We start from the raw sequence: 15,001 nt of genomic DNA, 5'->3' as shown, positions 1-15,001 counted from the left end.
GGTAACTATATCAGACTTATTACGCTCAATCCATTATACCACCTTTCAAGGTATATAAATCTGAAAACTTGGCTGCAACTTGTGCAGCTCGTTACAATATTTTACGCTGAATGGGATCAAATTAATTTGTGGTGGCAACTCAAAGCAATTATTTTTTCCAGAATATATTGTTCCCTAAGGATTTAGAGTCCACAGAGAAAATCAGTATGCAAGCTAATATTCCCAATTATTAGTAAATTGATATTCTTAACTTTTTACCCTTGCAGAAATATAATGGAAATGAACATTTTCCCATGGTAAATTTATAAAGGGTCTTGGGGGGATTAACATGCTGCAGTTTAATTTCTTTAAAAACAGTAAAATATTCCTATAGTAAGAAAGACTGGGCTACAAACCAATTTACAGATGTCTGTGGGGCAAATGAGAGCTTCCAGTTCAAATAATCATATATTTGTGTAGGCTGTGCTTCTTTCTGGATTGAAAACAAGTGCATTCAGATCACCAGCCTTCGCACATTCATCCAGGCAACAATCCCACACACATCCCCCAGTGAGTAAGTCCCACTGAATGCAAGTAAAAGTGCTTAGGACTGTGATATTGATGTCACATTTGTCTCCCACTATCCCTGTACTAATTACAGTGTCTTTCATATACTGTCAGGGACCGTGCTGAGGAGGGCTGCACTGAAGAATGGTGGGAGCCCCCCTCCCCCTGATCCTGGATCTTCCCAGGAGCAGGAGGATAGTATAGATTTGGAACAGTGGTTTGCAGAGGGGCATAGTTCAGAGGCAGAAGCTGGGAAATACTGGATGGGGAACAGCTAGAAGAAGAAGAAACACTGGGAGAGAGAGAGAGGGTTAACAGATTCACAGTTGTTGGACAGCTTTTCTCCACCACCCTCCTCAAGGTTGAGAAGAGCTCAGAAAGTCTCAGAAAAGAAAGTGCAGAGGGTACAAGCTCAGATTACAAGACGTAGGAGTGGCATAGATTCATAGGGATGGAGAGGGTGAGTAAGCCTTAATTGGGAGCACCACCATTTCTAGGGAGACGTGTATCTCACTGTGATTATTAAAGACTCTAACTGGTAAGACTTCCTTTCATTTGATCTTCTTATTTAGGGCCATGGGGGAGGAAGCTGATTCCCCAAAGCCTGACATATGCATAAGCTTCTTCATACCACATTTTCCAGCTTGGTTTAACATATTTTCCTAAACTTTGAGTGATATCCAATGCCACACAGACAAACTTCTCCACAGGCAATAGGACTTTGCTTCTTCTCCTCTGCCCTGAAGGTTCCCACCTCCACCCCCACAAAAAACACTCCCACAGAAGGTCTCCTAACCTCCTGACAAATGGACACCATTAAATGGACTTATCTGTCAGTTTTGGTTCTCTCAGTGTCTTAATTTCCCCAGTCTTAAATTCTCCCTACTTCCACAGCAATTTCTTCACGAAAATGCATCAGTTTTGCAGGGCAAATTTCCTAATATATGTAGTTTCTCTTTTTATATGCAGTTGTGACTAATCTAATGTTCATATTTTCACAAGCAATTTTCTCTAACAGAATATGTTTTATTTAATGAATATTCACATCTTTGTATGCAATTTTCTCTAATGGATGCATTTTTGCAAAACATTTTATTCTAATACATATCATTGTATGTTATTTCATCCCTATATGCATTTCTACACATGTTCTATCATATGCAGTCTGGGACACATTACTTGAATGGAAATCATCATTGAAAAATTCAGAGAAGTGCAAATTTTGAGGGTTATCTGTGTTTTAGTTGACATATTGTTTTGGAAAGTGTGAATTAGGTAGATTTGCCTTTAAATGTGGACTGAATTGAATTTCTCCCAAGCATTTCATCACCAGCGTCTCTCAATCCTACTCTCCTACATTCCTACAGCTGAAGCAGGCACCTTCTTCATGCAAAGCAGATGCTATGAGCCACAGTCATTCCCCTGATATACAATTCATGTGAAACTTTTTTTCAAAAATGCATTCTTCACATTGCAAATTGCAAGGCATAATTGAAACTGGTGATTCAACCATGCCCATTCTTTTTGCAAGTAAATGCTCTGGTGAGTTCCGATTGTTCAAACTGCCCGTTTTGTTTCTACCTGTATGCAATTATTAGAGTTTTCTTGGTTTCTGCACTACATTGAGCTGCTCAAGAGTGGTATACATTTTGTGTGACAGAATGTCGTTTCAAGGAGGGCAGTCAGCTTAATTCCATTATTTGCATTCTATTTGCATTTTTTGCATCTGATTAGACTAGAAGGAAAAGCGGAAGAATAACGATCTTATCAGGTGTATGTGTCTGTAAATGTGTGCATGCAGGTGAATATATTACAGGAAGGAAGAGAAGGAGAAAAAGAGGAATGGTGAGGATTAAGAGTTACTCTTTCAACTACTGTGAGTTTCTGATTTCTTAATAATAAGGAGAAACAGGTAGAGCCTACAACAAAGTGTTGCATTGTGAAAAGCTCCCTTTAAGGGTTCCAGCCACATTCTTTTTTTTTCTCTTTTTGATAATATTTTTTATTAGTTTTCAATTACAACAATCCAATCCAATAACAGTCTCATTGTAACAGTGTCAAATTATAATACAATTAATAATACCAATCACTGAAATGTCAAATTATACAATTGAGGTGCCCCCCATGTGCTAGAATTAATGGTTTGATGCTTTCCTTTGTTCCTGCATTCCAGAGTCTTATAAATTTCAATTATGCCCCAGTTCAGGTACCAGTCCCTTATATTGCAGCTGCCATTTTAACAACTTCCATTCGTATTGACACATTGAATAGGGTTCCAGCCACTTTCATTCCATTCCCTGTCTCTCCAGGTTTTTTGATATCTCCTCACATCCATAAAACAACAATTATGAAGTACATGGTTTTTTTTCTGCCCTAGGCCATTTATTTTGTGGCAGGGCCTTGCTCCTTTCAAATTGGTAGTACAGCTACAATGCAATGCTATCAAGGACAAGGGTTCCTTTGTATGCACAACTTACTGAGTGCATTAGTCTCCCAAGATTTGCTGCACCAGCAAATATGTGCTTAGAATGGAGCAGATCAACGGCAGCACAACATCTCTGAACAGGACATTACATTAGTATTGCACTGTGTCTGACAGCATTGCAGGCTGATCTTCAGGCACAACGGTTTTAAGAACATGGTGTAAATCTTTTCAAATGACTTGTTTACCATGATAGCACCGAAGTACTGAGAATTCTTCGTTACAATGTGCTGGCTTTTTGTATGTGACAAAGAATGTTAATTTAAATTTTAAAAGAATCACGGGAACGGTAGTTTGTTAAGGGGAACTATGTGGTGTGAACTACAGTTCCCAGGATCCTTTGTGGGCATGGGAGTGCTTTTAATATGCTTTAAATGGTGTGTGCATAGCCTGAGTGGTTTTCAGAAAATTGAAATAGAATAACATACTTTTAAAGAAACAACCCACCCCGCTACAAATCAGACCACAGTAGTATAAAATGTCAGTATAGGTAAAGGTAAAGGGAGCCCTGAACATTAGGCTTAAAAATACTCCAAAGCATGGGCAAATTAAGAAAACAGGGGTGGCAACTTCCTTGAGGAACAAATTCCAGAACTTTCCACAACTAAAATGGTCTGTCTTCAGTCACAACCCACCTTACCTCAGAAGGAGGTGGGACTCAGAATACTCTTCCTGATACTATTAAAATAGCAATGATAAATCCTATTATATGTCTTGTATATTCCATGAACAGAATTTTTACAATGAGCCGCTTCCCACCCCCCAGTGCACCCCAGCCACACTAGGAGTAATATATGATTTGTTTTCCTGGACATGACTGACACTAGTAAAGGTAAAGGGACCCCTGACCATTAGGTTCAGTCATGTCCGACTCTGGGATTGCAGCACTCATCTCGCTTTATTGGCCAAGGGAGCCGGCGTACAACTTCCGGGTCATGTGGCCAGCATGACAAATCCGCTTCTGACGAACCAGAGCAGCACACAGAAATGCCGTTTACCTTCCCGCTGGAGTGGTACCTATTTATCTACTTGCACTCTGACGTTCTTTCGAACTGCTAGGTGGGCAGGAGCGGGGACTGAGCAATGCGAGCTCACCCTGTTGTGAGGATTCAAACTGCTGACCTTCTGATCGACAAGCCCTAGGCTCTGTGGTTTAACCAACAGCGCCACCCGTGTCCCGTGACTGACACAAATACACAGCATACTGGGAAACCAGAATCAAGCAACCATCGCAGGCCACACAAGTTCCCACCACTCGTGAACTCCAGCCATTATATAGTGGCAGCCAGTGCTATTTTTCTAGAAAAAGTTCTAGAGCTCACACTTGCTCTCTTAGAATGGCAGTGGCGCTCACCTGAGAGGTGCCAGAACTGAGCTCCAGTGAGCTCTGGCTGAAAAAAACAAAACTCTGGTGGCAACTGATGGGGAGCATGAAAGAACAACCCAGGAGAGACTGAACAACTTTGGGCCAGACAACCAAACTTAATTCGGATATATTTTAATTATGCTAGAGGGTGAACCCAGTCCTGATATGTACATGCCAGAGATAAGTCCAGCATAATAATCAATGGGATGGAATCAGATCTTTTTTAAAACAAAATGGGAGGGGGTATCCAAAAGGATTTGTCCAAGAGGTAAAGGCCTGGCTGGGGCTGTCTCCCTCTTATATAGGGGAGAGGGGGGCACCTTTCAACAATTTTTACTTAAGGATTATTTGTGAAGTAATACTGCTTTAAAAACTAAAGTTCTATGTACCATTAACTAAATTCATACTTGAGGTATCCTCTCAATTTTTGCTGTAGTTTCTAGACAAAGATAAAATACCAAATTTTACATTTTTAATGAAGCATGTACTTTGTTGAAATCTGCCCCTCCCGGGGGGCAGTTATCAACGGGAGGTGGGGTACATTTCAACAATAGAAAAAAATCTACTAATTTCATACATTTTACCAAAATAAACTTCATTCACAAAATAATATAGTTATTATTATATAACTGCAGTGATTCCCGGATTGCTGTAAGGTTCTCAGTTAGTTGCTCATGAGTAAGCAGCCACAACTCCGCTGTTTCCTTTAAAGATTTTATTGTGCAAAGCATGTACAGTGCAGAGCTAAAAAGTTCATGTCTGTATCAAGCGGTGTCAGAATCCGGGAATTCCCCCTTCTGGTTCTGACCCCAACAAAAGAGTTTCGGAATACGAAAACCTCGCCTTCCATCCTTTCTTTTCACCCCATGACGTCTGTGGGGCAACGGAAATTGCGTTCCCCCTGTATCGCCCTCGGGACTGTGGGAGTGCTGGGACTCTCTTGCATCCCCAGAGCCTATACTCCCTTTCCCCTGTGAACTCTCCCCCTCCTCGCTGGACGTCTCGCCGCTCCTCTTGCTACCAGAGGAGGAGTTGCTGGCAAGGCGGGACTGGGGCTCTCTGTAGCATCCGGAGAGCCCTTCCACCACCTTGCGCTGCAGCGGGGACAATTCCCTGACATAATCTGAAAGAGCCAAAATAATGGGGCTAAGCATTTTAATTATTAGGATCTTAATATTAAAATACATGTCTTCAACTGTATGAAAAGTAACATCTTAAACTTTTCAAATCTCCTAAATTTATCCTTTTTTTTTAATTCAAAAACAAATAATAAATTGTCTTGAATATTTTAAGTGATTCTTACAATTTTAAGAGGAAAAATTTATTGATGCTTCTAATGAGTTCTTTGTTTATAAATTCTATAAAGCAACAGTAGGCCTAACAAAACAAAGTTGAGTGTTTTAAATGTAACAACCCTGATTATGCCTAATAGTCCTACTATAGACTGTTATAGGTCTAGGCTTATCATGCTTCATGTAGCCATAAATTGTAGCCTAAAATTATCCTGAAACATTTTAATCCAAGCTAGGTGTTGATCTAAAAAATTACAAGTCATTTTTCATAATTACTTAACTGAAAAATGGTAAGGGGCACCTTTCAACACTGTTGAAATGTACCCCCCTAAGCTCGGTTGAAATCTGACCCTGGTGCAGCCATTTTAGTTAAAGTATTGTAAATCATTTTAGAAAAATACTTGTGACTTATCGATAGTGTATTTAGAAGCATAATTAAATAAACTATTAGGTGAATAAATATAACTTACTTGATTAAAAGATTACGGGTTGATTAACTGTTTCAAAATCAAAGTTTCTTTTTCACTTTTGGGGTGTTAGAACTTGATCCACTGAGTAACACAACTGTTGTAAAAAGAAATGGCTGAAAACTAAATGTCAGCAGTTACTCATACTAAAAGCTTATTGGCTGGCATATTGGCCAATCATTGTGCAGTATTAGAAGTCAGATATTCCAGTTGTTGAAAGGTGCCCCATGTTGAAATGTACCCCCCTCTCCCCCAAGGCATCTGACCCTCACCTGAATCTCATAACTCTCCTGACAGGTGATTTGGTCTGCAGCTGCAGTGTGGAAATAAAGGATGAGATTGCTCACCAGATACCAGGCACTCTACTATTCAAATTAGGTCCCAGTGTTTTTCTTACAATCCCCTTCTGAAGTAATCAATTTTAATCTAGAATTTAAATTCTCAAAACTTTCTTATTTGTTAATTCGAGCAAGTAAACTACTGCTCTCACTTCATTACAAACAGTATGTCTACCTGCAACACACTTGAGCAAACCCGCTCCTCTTCCTTTCACAGATATTTTGTTGCCATTTGCAAATGTAGCTGCTCTACCTTATTATGGTCTTTGTACTGGACCTGGAGACTCCAATAGAGAGCATTCCATGTCAAGAAGGAGGGTAAGTGGGCACCCTATCAAATGACAGGGCAGGGAGCAGGGCATTTTTACTGGTGGTACCCATTGTATGCTTCACTCTTTCCAGACCTGTTCTCTTTTGGCCTGTATTTTGGAGCTTTATAATTTAGAGAGACTTTGGAAGAACTGGTTGACAAGTCTTATCAGTCTCTGACATATGAGCGGATTTTATTTGCTGCTATTCTGGGCTTCTGGTGCACCAGAGTTTACACCAGTGTAATAGAGTTGGCCAGGATGCCTGAAGGGATACAATTTATGAGCTTTCCCCATTATCTGCACAGCAGGGAGTGTTCAGTCAACGGTGCAAAGGCTGAGCTGAAGCATTCCCTGCTGGTTACCTGCTTTCAGCAATAAGGGTCACTGTTTGGTACTACCCAATTGGTGAGCTGTCAGATTCTAGAGCTCCCTGTTGGTGGCTCTTAGGTAATTCACAAAATACAGAGTCCATTTATAAAACACAGTGTTCATTCATAAAGCAGTAACATAAATCTCCATTGCTACATATTGGGTATATATTTCAGGGGTTGAACGTACAGGTTTATGGCCAGGCTGTAGTGTAGTGCTTATGCAACTGTGAATAAAAGGTGGCTGGGCTCATTGTCTCAGGGTTTGGGGGGAGGTGACAATAAGTGCCCCCCCTTATTTCCATAACAAGTTCTTGGGTCTGTACTCTGAATAGTAACGCCAGGGACCCAGAAGGCTTGTCAGTCCAACCCCTGCACAGTCTCATCAAGGCTGACCTTAAGGCAATTGGAGCAATTTGGCCAAATTGGGACTGCATGCTGCTCCTAAGCCCCGCCCCCCCACACCAGGGCAATCTAGATTGATTTTATTTATATCTATAAGATTTTGCAGACTTTGGCTGTGAACTGAGGCCCTACCAAAAAAAAATCAAGTTGTGCCCCTGTGCTTCAAATTGGGCCCCACTGGCTAGCCCTGATTCTCATAGTTGCTGGGCCTGAGTTGCCCTGCCCTTGCATGAAGTCTTGGGTTTGCAATTTTGGGAGGGGGAGACTGTGGCACTGGGGAGAGGGCAGGCTGGTGAGGCCCCCTAGATTTAGAGGCCCTAGGCTTCAGCCTGTTGTTGTCCAGTCGTTCAGTCATGTCTGACTCTTCATGACCCCATGGACCAGAGCACGCCAGGCACCCCTATCCTCCACTGCCTCCCACAGTTTGGCCAGAGTCATGCTAGTTGCTTCGAGAACACTGTCCAACCATCTCATCCTCTGTCATCCCCTTCTCCTTGTGCCCTCCATCTTTCCCAACATCAGGGTCTTTTCCAGGGAGTCTTCTCTTCTCATGAGGTGGCCAAAGTACTGGAGCCTCAACTGCAGGATCTGTCCTTCCAGTGAGCACTCAGGGCTGATTTCTTTAAGGATGGATAAGTTTGATCTTTTTGCAGTCCATGGGACTCTCAAGTGTCTCCTCCAGCACCATAATTCAAAAGCATCAATTCTTTGGCGATCAGCCTTCTTTATGGTCCAGCTCTCATTTCCATACATTACTACTGGGAAAACCATAGCTTTAACTATACAGACCTTTGTCGGCAAGGTGATGTCTCTGCTTTTTAAGATGCTGTCTAGGTTTGTCATTGCTTTCCTCCCAAGAAGCAGGCGTCTTTTAATTTCATGACTGCTGTCACCATCTGCAGTGATCATGGAGCCCAAGAAAGTAAAATCTCCCACTGCCTCCATTTCTTCCCCTTCTATTTGCCAGGAGGTGATGGGACCAGTGGCCATGAGCTTAGTTTTTTTGATGTTGAGCTTCAGACCTACGTAGCCTGTATATAAATCCAGCACTGCCAAGAGGTGAAACAGGAAGGTGTCTCTGCCGCCATCCCTCCCTCCCACCCCCACCCCACTGAAGCCTCACTCACGTGTGTCATGAGGCTGTAGTGGCTTCCAATGAGATCTTGCAAGATTTTGCTGAAAGCTGCTGCCATGGTGCAACCCCAGTGGCAGCGATGGGACACATGTGGTGGTGCTGCCCCATGGAATTGTGCCTGAAGTGGCTGCTTCAGTCTGCCTCATGAGTGGGTCAGTGCTTTGAAGAGGATTGGGCAAATTCATGGAGAATAAGATTATCGATGACTATAAGTCACTTTAAAACAAATAAGACATGTAATCATACCTCGATATCTCGTATTACTTAAATGTTAAAGTAACCCAGAGCTACTAGATTATCATTGTTTTTATTAAGATCCATTACATAGGTGTTTCCCCCCTCCCTTTGTGTACAGGAGGAAACTGAATACCATCTTCCCCCTCTCTATGTTGCAGCCAGTTGCATTTTTCTCCATACTTTAGTGAGAAAATTAAAAACTCATGAAGGGAATGTTAAAACACTCCAGGAAATGAGTTAATTTGTCTGGAGCATATATGCAGTCCTGGCATGTGGGGCTCAGTTTGTGGACTACTAATTGTGTGTGGGGGGGGGGGTGGAATTGTCAGTAGATGCAAAAGAATAGCACCTCACCATAACTTGCGATCTGTCTAGGTTACAAAAAGAATTACCATTTTGGTTTTCTATGCAATATTCCTTAACTGTAAGATTGCATGGGCAAAATAATAATAATAATAATTCAGAGACGATGAGTGCAGATGATTATTAAAGCTGTCCTGTAGAATCAACATTTACAGAGTAGCAATAAAAATAATAATAAAGGAGATGACATTTCCTTCCAGGTTATTTGGTTCAACGTGATGGTGCTATATGCATAGAATCCACCCAAAACAATTCCTGTACGAGCCCCATTTTTCTAAATATCAACATAAAGGTATCTCTGAGCTTGCACAGGAGATGCTCATGGCAGATTGAGTTGCACATCATCAAACAACTTCTACTTAAGCTCATTCTCTGCTGGATATGTGTTGCTTGCTTTTCTTTAATGAGCTCCTCTCCATCCAGCAGGGTACACAAAGAATAAGCTTGCGAGCCAGAGAGAAACAGTGTCATGAAATGTCTTGTCGTCTTTTGAGTGTGTGTGTCTTACTGAAAATTCTACCTCACTCCCAGTTCCTGAATGCTGCACAATACATTCCTTTTACAGCATTCAAATGCAATTCTGGCTATATTTATATATAGAGCGATATTACGGAATTTCCATTTAAATGTTAATTTTTACATTAGTTTCCACTTTCTATAAATGCCTTGGTGACTTGGGGCAGTGCTTGGAAGGTTTAGTTTTTTAAAACGGAACTAGTTCAGGTTCGTCCCATACCAAAAGGAACTAGTTGCAATTAAATTTTGTACTTTTGCTAAATGAACTAGTTCAGCCCAAGTTCATCCAAAGGAACTTTTTCATTCATAAAAAGTTCATCATGTTACAAACTGCTGTGCTGAAGTAAATCAGAGGGCTCATACACAAGTAATAAGATGTCTAAAAGACAGAATGTCATCAAGTGAAGCTTTCCCCATAATTGCATGTTTACTAGAAAAGGCATGCCCTGTTTATTTTCTGCCTGCCACATAGCTCTTAAAGGCACAATGCATCATTGACTTTAGTCCTGTCCCTGTAGTTCTCTCTGAAGCAAATCTCTTCAGCAGGGAAGATGCAGGAAATGCCTCATTCTATCCCTCTGATCACTTAGCAACAGTGATTAAGTGGCTAAGCATCCTTAGTAAAAAGCAGCACCTCAGCAGCTGAACAATGAGCCGTAGATTGTTGTCTCTGTGTTTTGTTTTCAAACTTTATAGATGCCTGGTTGACTTACATTTGAACTTAATTCACCTGTAGTTCGCCCAATGATTATTGGAACTACTTTCACATCTACTAGCGAACTAGTTCAGTGAAGTTCATTTAGCTAAGTTAGTTCATTCCAAGCATTGGCTTAGGGTAAACTTAGAGCGCTGGTCCCCATTTGAACTCTGTCATCCAGCTGGGTCCTATTTATTCCAGATCAGTCAAAGGGGAGGGATCATAGCTCAGTGGTAGAACAGACATTTTGTGTGCAGGTAAGGCCCAGGTTTTTTCCTTGGCATCTCCAGTTAAAATGATTAGGGGTTGTATCAGGGGATCAACAGAAGTAGAGTTTCCAGATCAAGGGAAGTAATTTGTTGTTGTTCAGTCGTTCAGTCGTGTCCGACTCTTCATGACCCCATGGACCAGAGCACGCCAGGCACGCCTATCTTTCACTGCCTCCCGCAGTTTGGCCAAACTCATGCTAGTCGCTTCGAGAACACTGTCCAACCATCTCATCCTCTGTCGTCCCCTTCTCCTTGTGCCCTCCATCTTTCCCAACATCAGGGTCTTTTCTAGGGAGTCTTCTCTTCTCATGAGGTGGCCAAAGTACTAGTAATAGTACCATTTTATTCTGCCTTGTTCTGACCACACCTGGAATACAATGTCCAATTCTGGGCACCAAAATTTAGGAAGGAGGGCAACAAAGATGATCAAGGGTCTAGGAGCCAAGCTTTATGAGGAACGGTTGAATGAGCTGGGTATTTTTAACCTGGATAAGAGGAGGCTGAGGGGAGATATGATAGCCATCTTCAAATATCTCTAAAGCTATCACATGGAAGATGGAGCAAGCTTATTTTCTCCTGCTCTGGAGGGTAGGACTCAAACCAATGGCTTCAAGTTACAAGACAGGAGATTCCAAATAAACATACGGGAAAACATTCTAACAATAAGAACTGTTTGACAGTGGAACAGTCTCCCTCAGGAGGTTGTGGACTCTCCTTCCTTAGAGGCTTTTAAGCAGATGTTGGATGGTCATCTGTCATGAATGCTTTAGCTAAGATTCCTGCATTGCAGGGGGTTGGACTAGAGGACCCTTGGGGTCCCTTCCAACTCTACAATTCTATCGTTCTATGATGCCAATGATCCTGGAAAGCTGCAACCTATCAGTGCAGATGATTCTAGGCCAGATGAACAAATAGTGTGACCTGGTAAAAACCAACTTTCTATTGTCCCATAACAATACAACCACCTAAGCCTGTAGTTTCCATTTTCAATGTTCCTGACCTTCCTCCTTGCACACTTACATCAACTCAGGTTTTCCCTGGGAGGGTATAACCCATAACTCTAATTGACCATCAGTTGGAGTTGCTGTGGCTTATCACACTGCTACTGTTCTCAGGGGCATCTCCTTCCAACCTTGTGTCCAACCTTGATGTTCCCAATCCAAAGCCAACATTTGGTGCCAATTGAATTCTGAGTGCCCCTGGCTCTTCTATCAGAATTTTTTGTACATACCTGTAGCAACTGTACTGTCAGTAGGAAGGGATATAAATATCAGAAAGTGGTGTCAGTCAGCAGTTTCTAAAACTTTAGCAAAATGTCATTAAAACAGCGTGCTCTTTTATAAAGTAAGAACTGAAACATCAAAATGAGGTTGATAAAACTCAGAAGCATTCTACCTAATCCTGAAGGCCTGTTTATGACTGAAATGAAATGCATTACAGATTCGCCTCTCCTCTCTCCATGGGAAAAACACATTCAAGTATGTTTTCTAAAAGTCTACCCATTTTGGGGAGACACAGCCCTCATTTTTGGAAGGCGAAAACTGCTTTGGAGAGAAGAAAGGGGGGGGGGGAAGCTTCCATTTTCTTCTAATCTCTATGAAGTGAAAATCTGTTACTTATTTGATTAGCTCCTGTTCAATGAACTGAACCCAGTGTTCAAAGAAATACATTTCTGAAAATGGCACAGCAACTACATTCGGTTATAAAATATGCACAGGCTACAGAAACATTGGGACGATTGCACACTTCAATTCATTAGAATGGCTGCAACTTCTCTGCTTTGCCCCATCGACTCACTGAGGTGAACGGTAACATTACAGGATCCCATTTTGAAACCAGACGTGTGGAAACCTACAAGAAGTGTGTTTTCAAGGTTAGGGAAGAGAAAGTTATATTCATTTTTCTCCAGTTTTGACTGTGTGTCACGGTGTTCCAGTAAATCATCTTTGCTGCTGAATTACACAGAACTAGCTCTTTTTTTCTGCAACTGCTAGTATAAATTCAAAGACTTTACAGCTCTTTGTTTGTGATTAATGAGGGTACAAATGAATGCATGGAGAGGGATGGTGATCTCAGCCACGGATCCCACTTCTTGACCCATACACATTCCCATTCCCATTTGCACTGAGGTATACACATAACTACAGACGCGGGTGGCACTATGGGTTAAACCACATAGCCTAGGGCAGGGGTCTGCAACCTTTAAGACAAAAAGAGCCACTTGGACCCGTTTCCAAAGGGAAAAAAAAACTGGGAGCTTCAAAACCATTGCGACATTTAAAACAAATATAACGCTGCATATATTGTTTCTTACCTTAATGCAATAATAATAAATAACGTATAGGAGCCAATGCAAAGTCTAATTAGTAAAAACAACAAGAATAAGTTCTTACTTTTTTGCATTGACTCAGGGGCGTACCCAGGATCAAAACTAGGGGGGGGGGCAAGCCATGTTCGTTCAGGTTGTGACATTTCAGCACGGAAAGGCGAATGAAACCAAAATTTTAGGGAAATTATATATAATTATAGCAGTGCTTTATTACAGTAGTTATTACAATTATTTGCTTGGTTTTTAATTTTTTTTTATTCTAGTTACATGTCTTATACCAGGTGTGGCCAACTCCCAAGAAACTGTGATCTACTTTCAGCAGTGATCTACCCACGTTTTTAGGGGTTCAGCTCAAAGTTGTTTGGGGTATGTGTGGTGGGTAGGAGAGGGCTTCCCCCTCTAAGATAGGTTGGCAAGCGAACTAAGAAAGAAAGAAAAAGGGGGGGAATTTGGTTTAGAAAGGGAGAGGGGGGGACACAAAGGGAAAGAGAGAAAGGAAGAGATGGGGTAGAAAACAGATGGGGGTGGGAATGGAATAGTGGGGTGGAAAAATATAAATTGGGGGTGGGGTGGCGTGGGGAGAATATCTATTAAAAATATGTAGTAGTTTAAAAAATAAAAATAAAGGGGGGAAATCTTTTTCTTCTTTTTCCTTTTTTTGAAAACAAAAACAAAAGGGGAAGAGAAAAGAAAAAGGGAGGATAGAGGGAGAAAGGGGTAATAATAAAAATTCAAATAGAGTGGCTGCAGCAGCTGTGGGGGGTGTTTGTTTTTCGTTTGTTTGTTTGTTTTAAAAATGGGATTTCCCCCCTTGGATTAAAAAAGAGAGGGGGGGATGGGAGAGCAAGGCAAAAAGCCAAAAAGCAAAAAACAGGTTTGAGGGCGGGGGGGGAGGAAAAAAAAGAAAAGATATTGAAAATTTTTTAGTAATAAAAATATTTAAAAATAGTTTTTTAAAAAAGAAAAGAAATAAAGTAGAATGTATTTGAATAATAAATATATATATAAAAAATAAAGAAAAAAATACTAGGTGAGAGTAAGGTGAAGAGGTCTTTCCCAGTGAGAGTCAGGCCTTCCTCCGACGAGCCGGCCGCTGGGGGGGGTCGGGTTGGGCCTGTGTCCCTTCGTGGCCCTCTTCAGCCTACCTCTGCCCTCTTTGGCGGTGGTTGCACGGCGGCTGGGCACCAGGGAAGAGGTTTTACCTTCCCTGGGTGTCCCTCTTCTCTCCTTGGGATGGCGATTAGACGGCAGCGGCGGCGGCTGCGATGGCGGCAACGAGTGTTCCTCCTCCGAGGGCTCCCGTCTTTCCCTTGGGATGGGAGCTGTGGGGGCGGCAGGGGGGTCGGGGTCTCCCTTTCCATGGGGGTGGCGGCAGGGGGGGTCAGGGTCTCCCCTTTCCTCCTTTGGCCTCCGGAGCGCCGTGGGGTTGTTAGTCCCGGCCGTGCTTCCAGGCCTCGGGCCCCGGCGCTCCGTCTGGCCGCTGGCGGGTCTTCTCGGCCCGTCAGATTCGTGGGGAGGGGTGTCCGACGGCCCCCCGATTGTTGCTCCGATGGCCTCTGGGGTCGGCGGCAGCTCTGGCAGTTCGGCAGCTGGTCCGGTAGCTCCGAAAGCGCTGGCCGCTTTCAGGAGCTCCGCAGTTCCATGGCATGCACCATTTTGCCTCGCCGGAAGTCCAGCTCAAAGTTGTTGACCTTTTTGGGGGATGAGGAATGCCCCGTTTTTTATGGGTTCAGTTCGCGCAACACACACACACACATGCAGTGGCCGGCTGCCGGTCGGGAGAGCTCAATTGTTATTTAGATTTTGGGAGGGGTAGAAAGACCGGTAGTTGAGCTTTTTAGGAGAGCTTTTTTTTTCCTTTTAGGCTGCCAATAACCATT

The sequence above is a fragment of the Lacerta agilis genome, chromosome 11 (genome assembly GCF_009819535.1).
Source record: "Lacerta agilis isolate rLacAgi1 chromosome 11, rLacAgi1.pri, whole genome shotgun sequence".
Lineage (NCBI taxonomy): Eukaryota > Metazoa > Chordata > Lepidosauria > Squamata > Lacertidae > Lacerta > Lacerta agilis.
The sequence above is the reverse complement of the archived record's forward strand: the minus strand, read 5'-3'. Positions refer to the sequence as shown.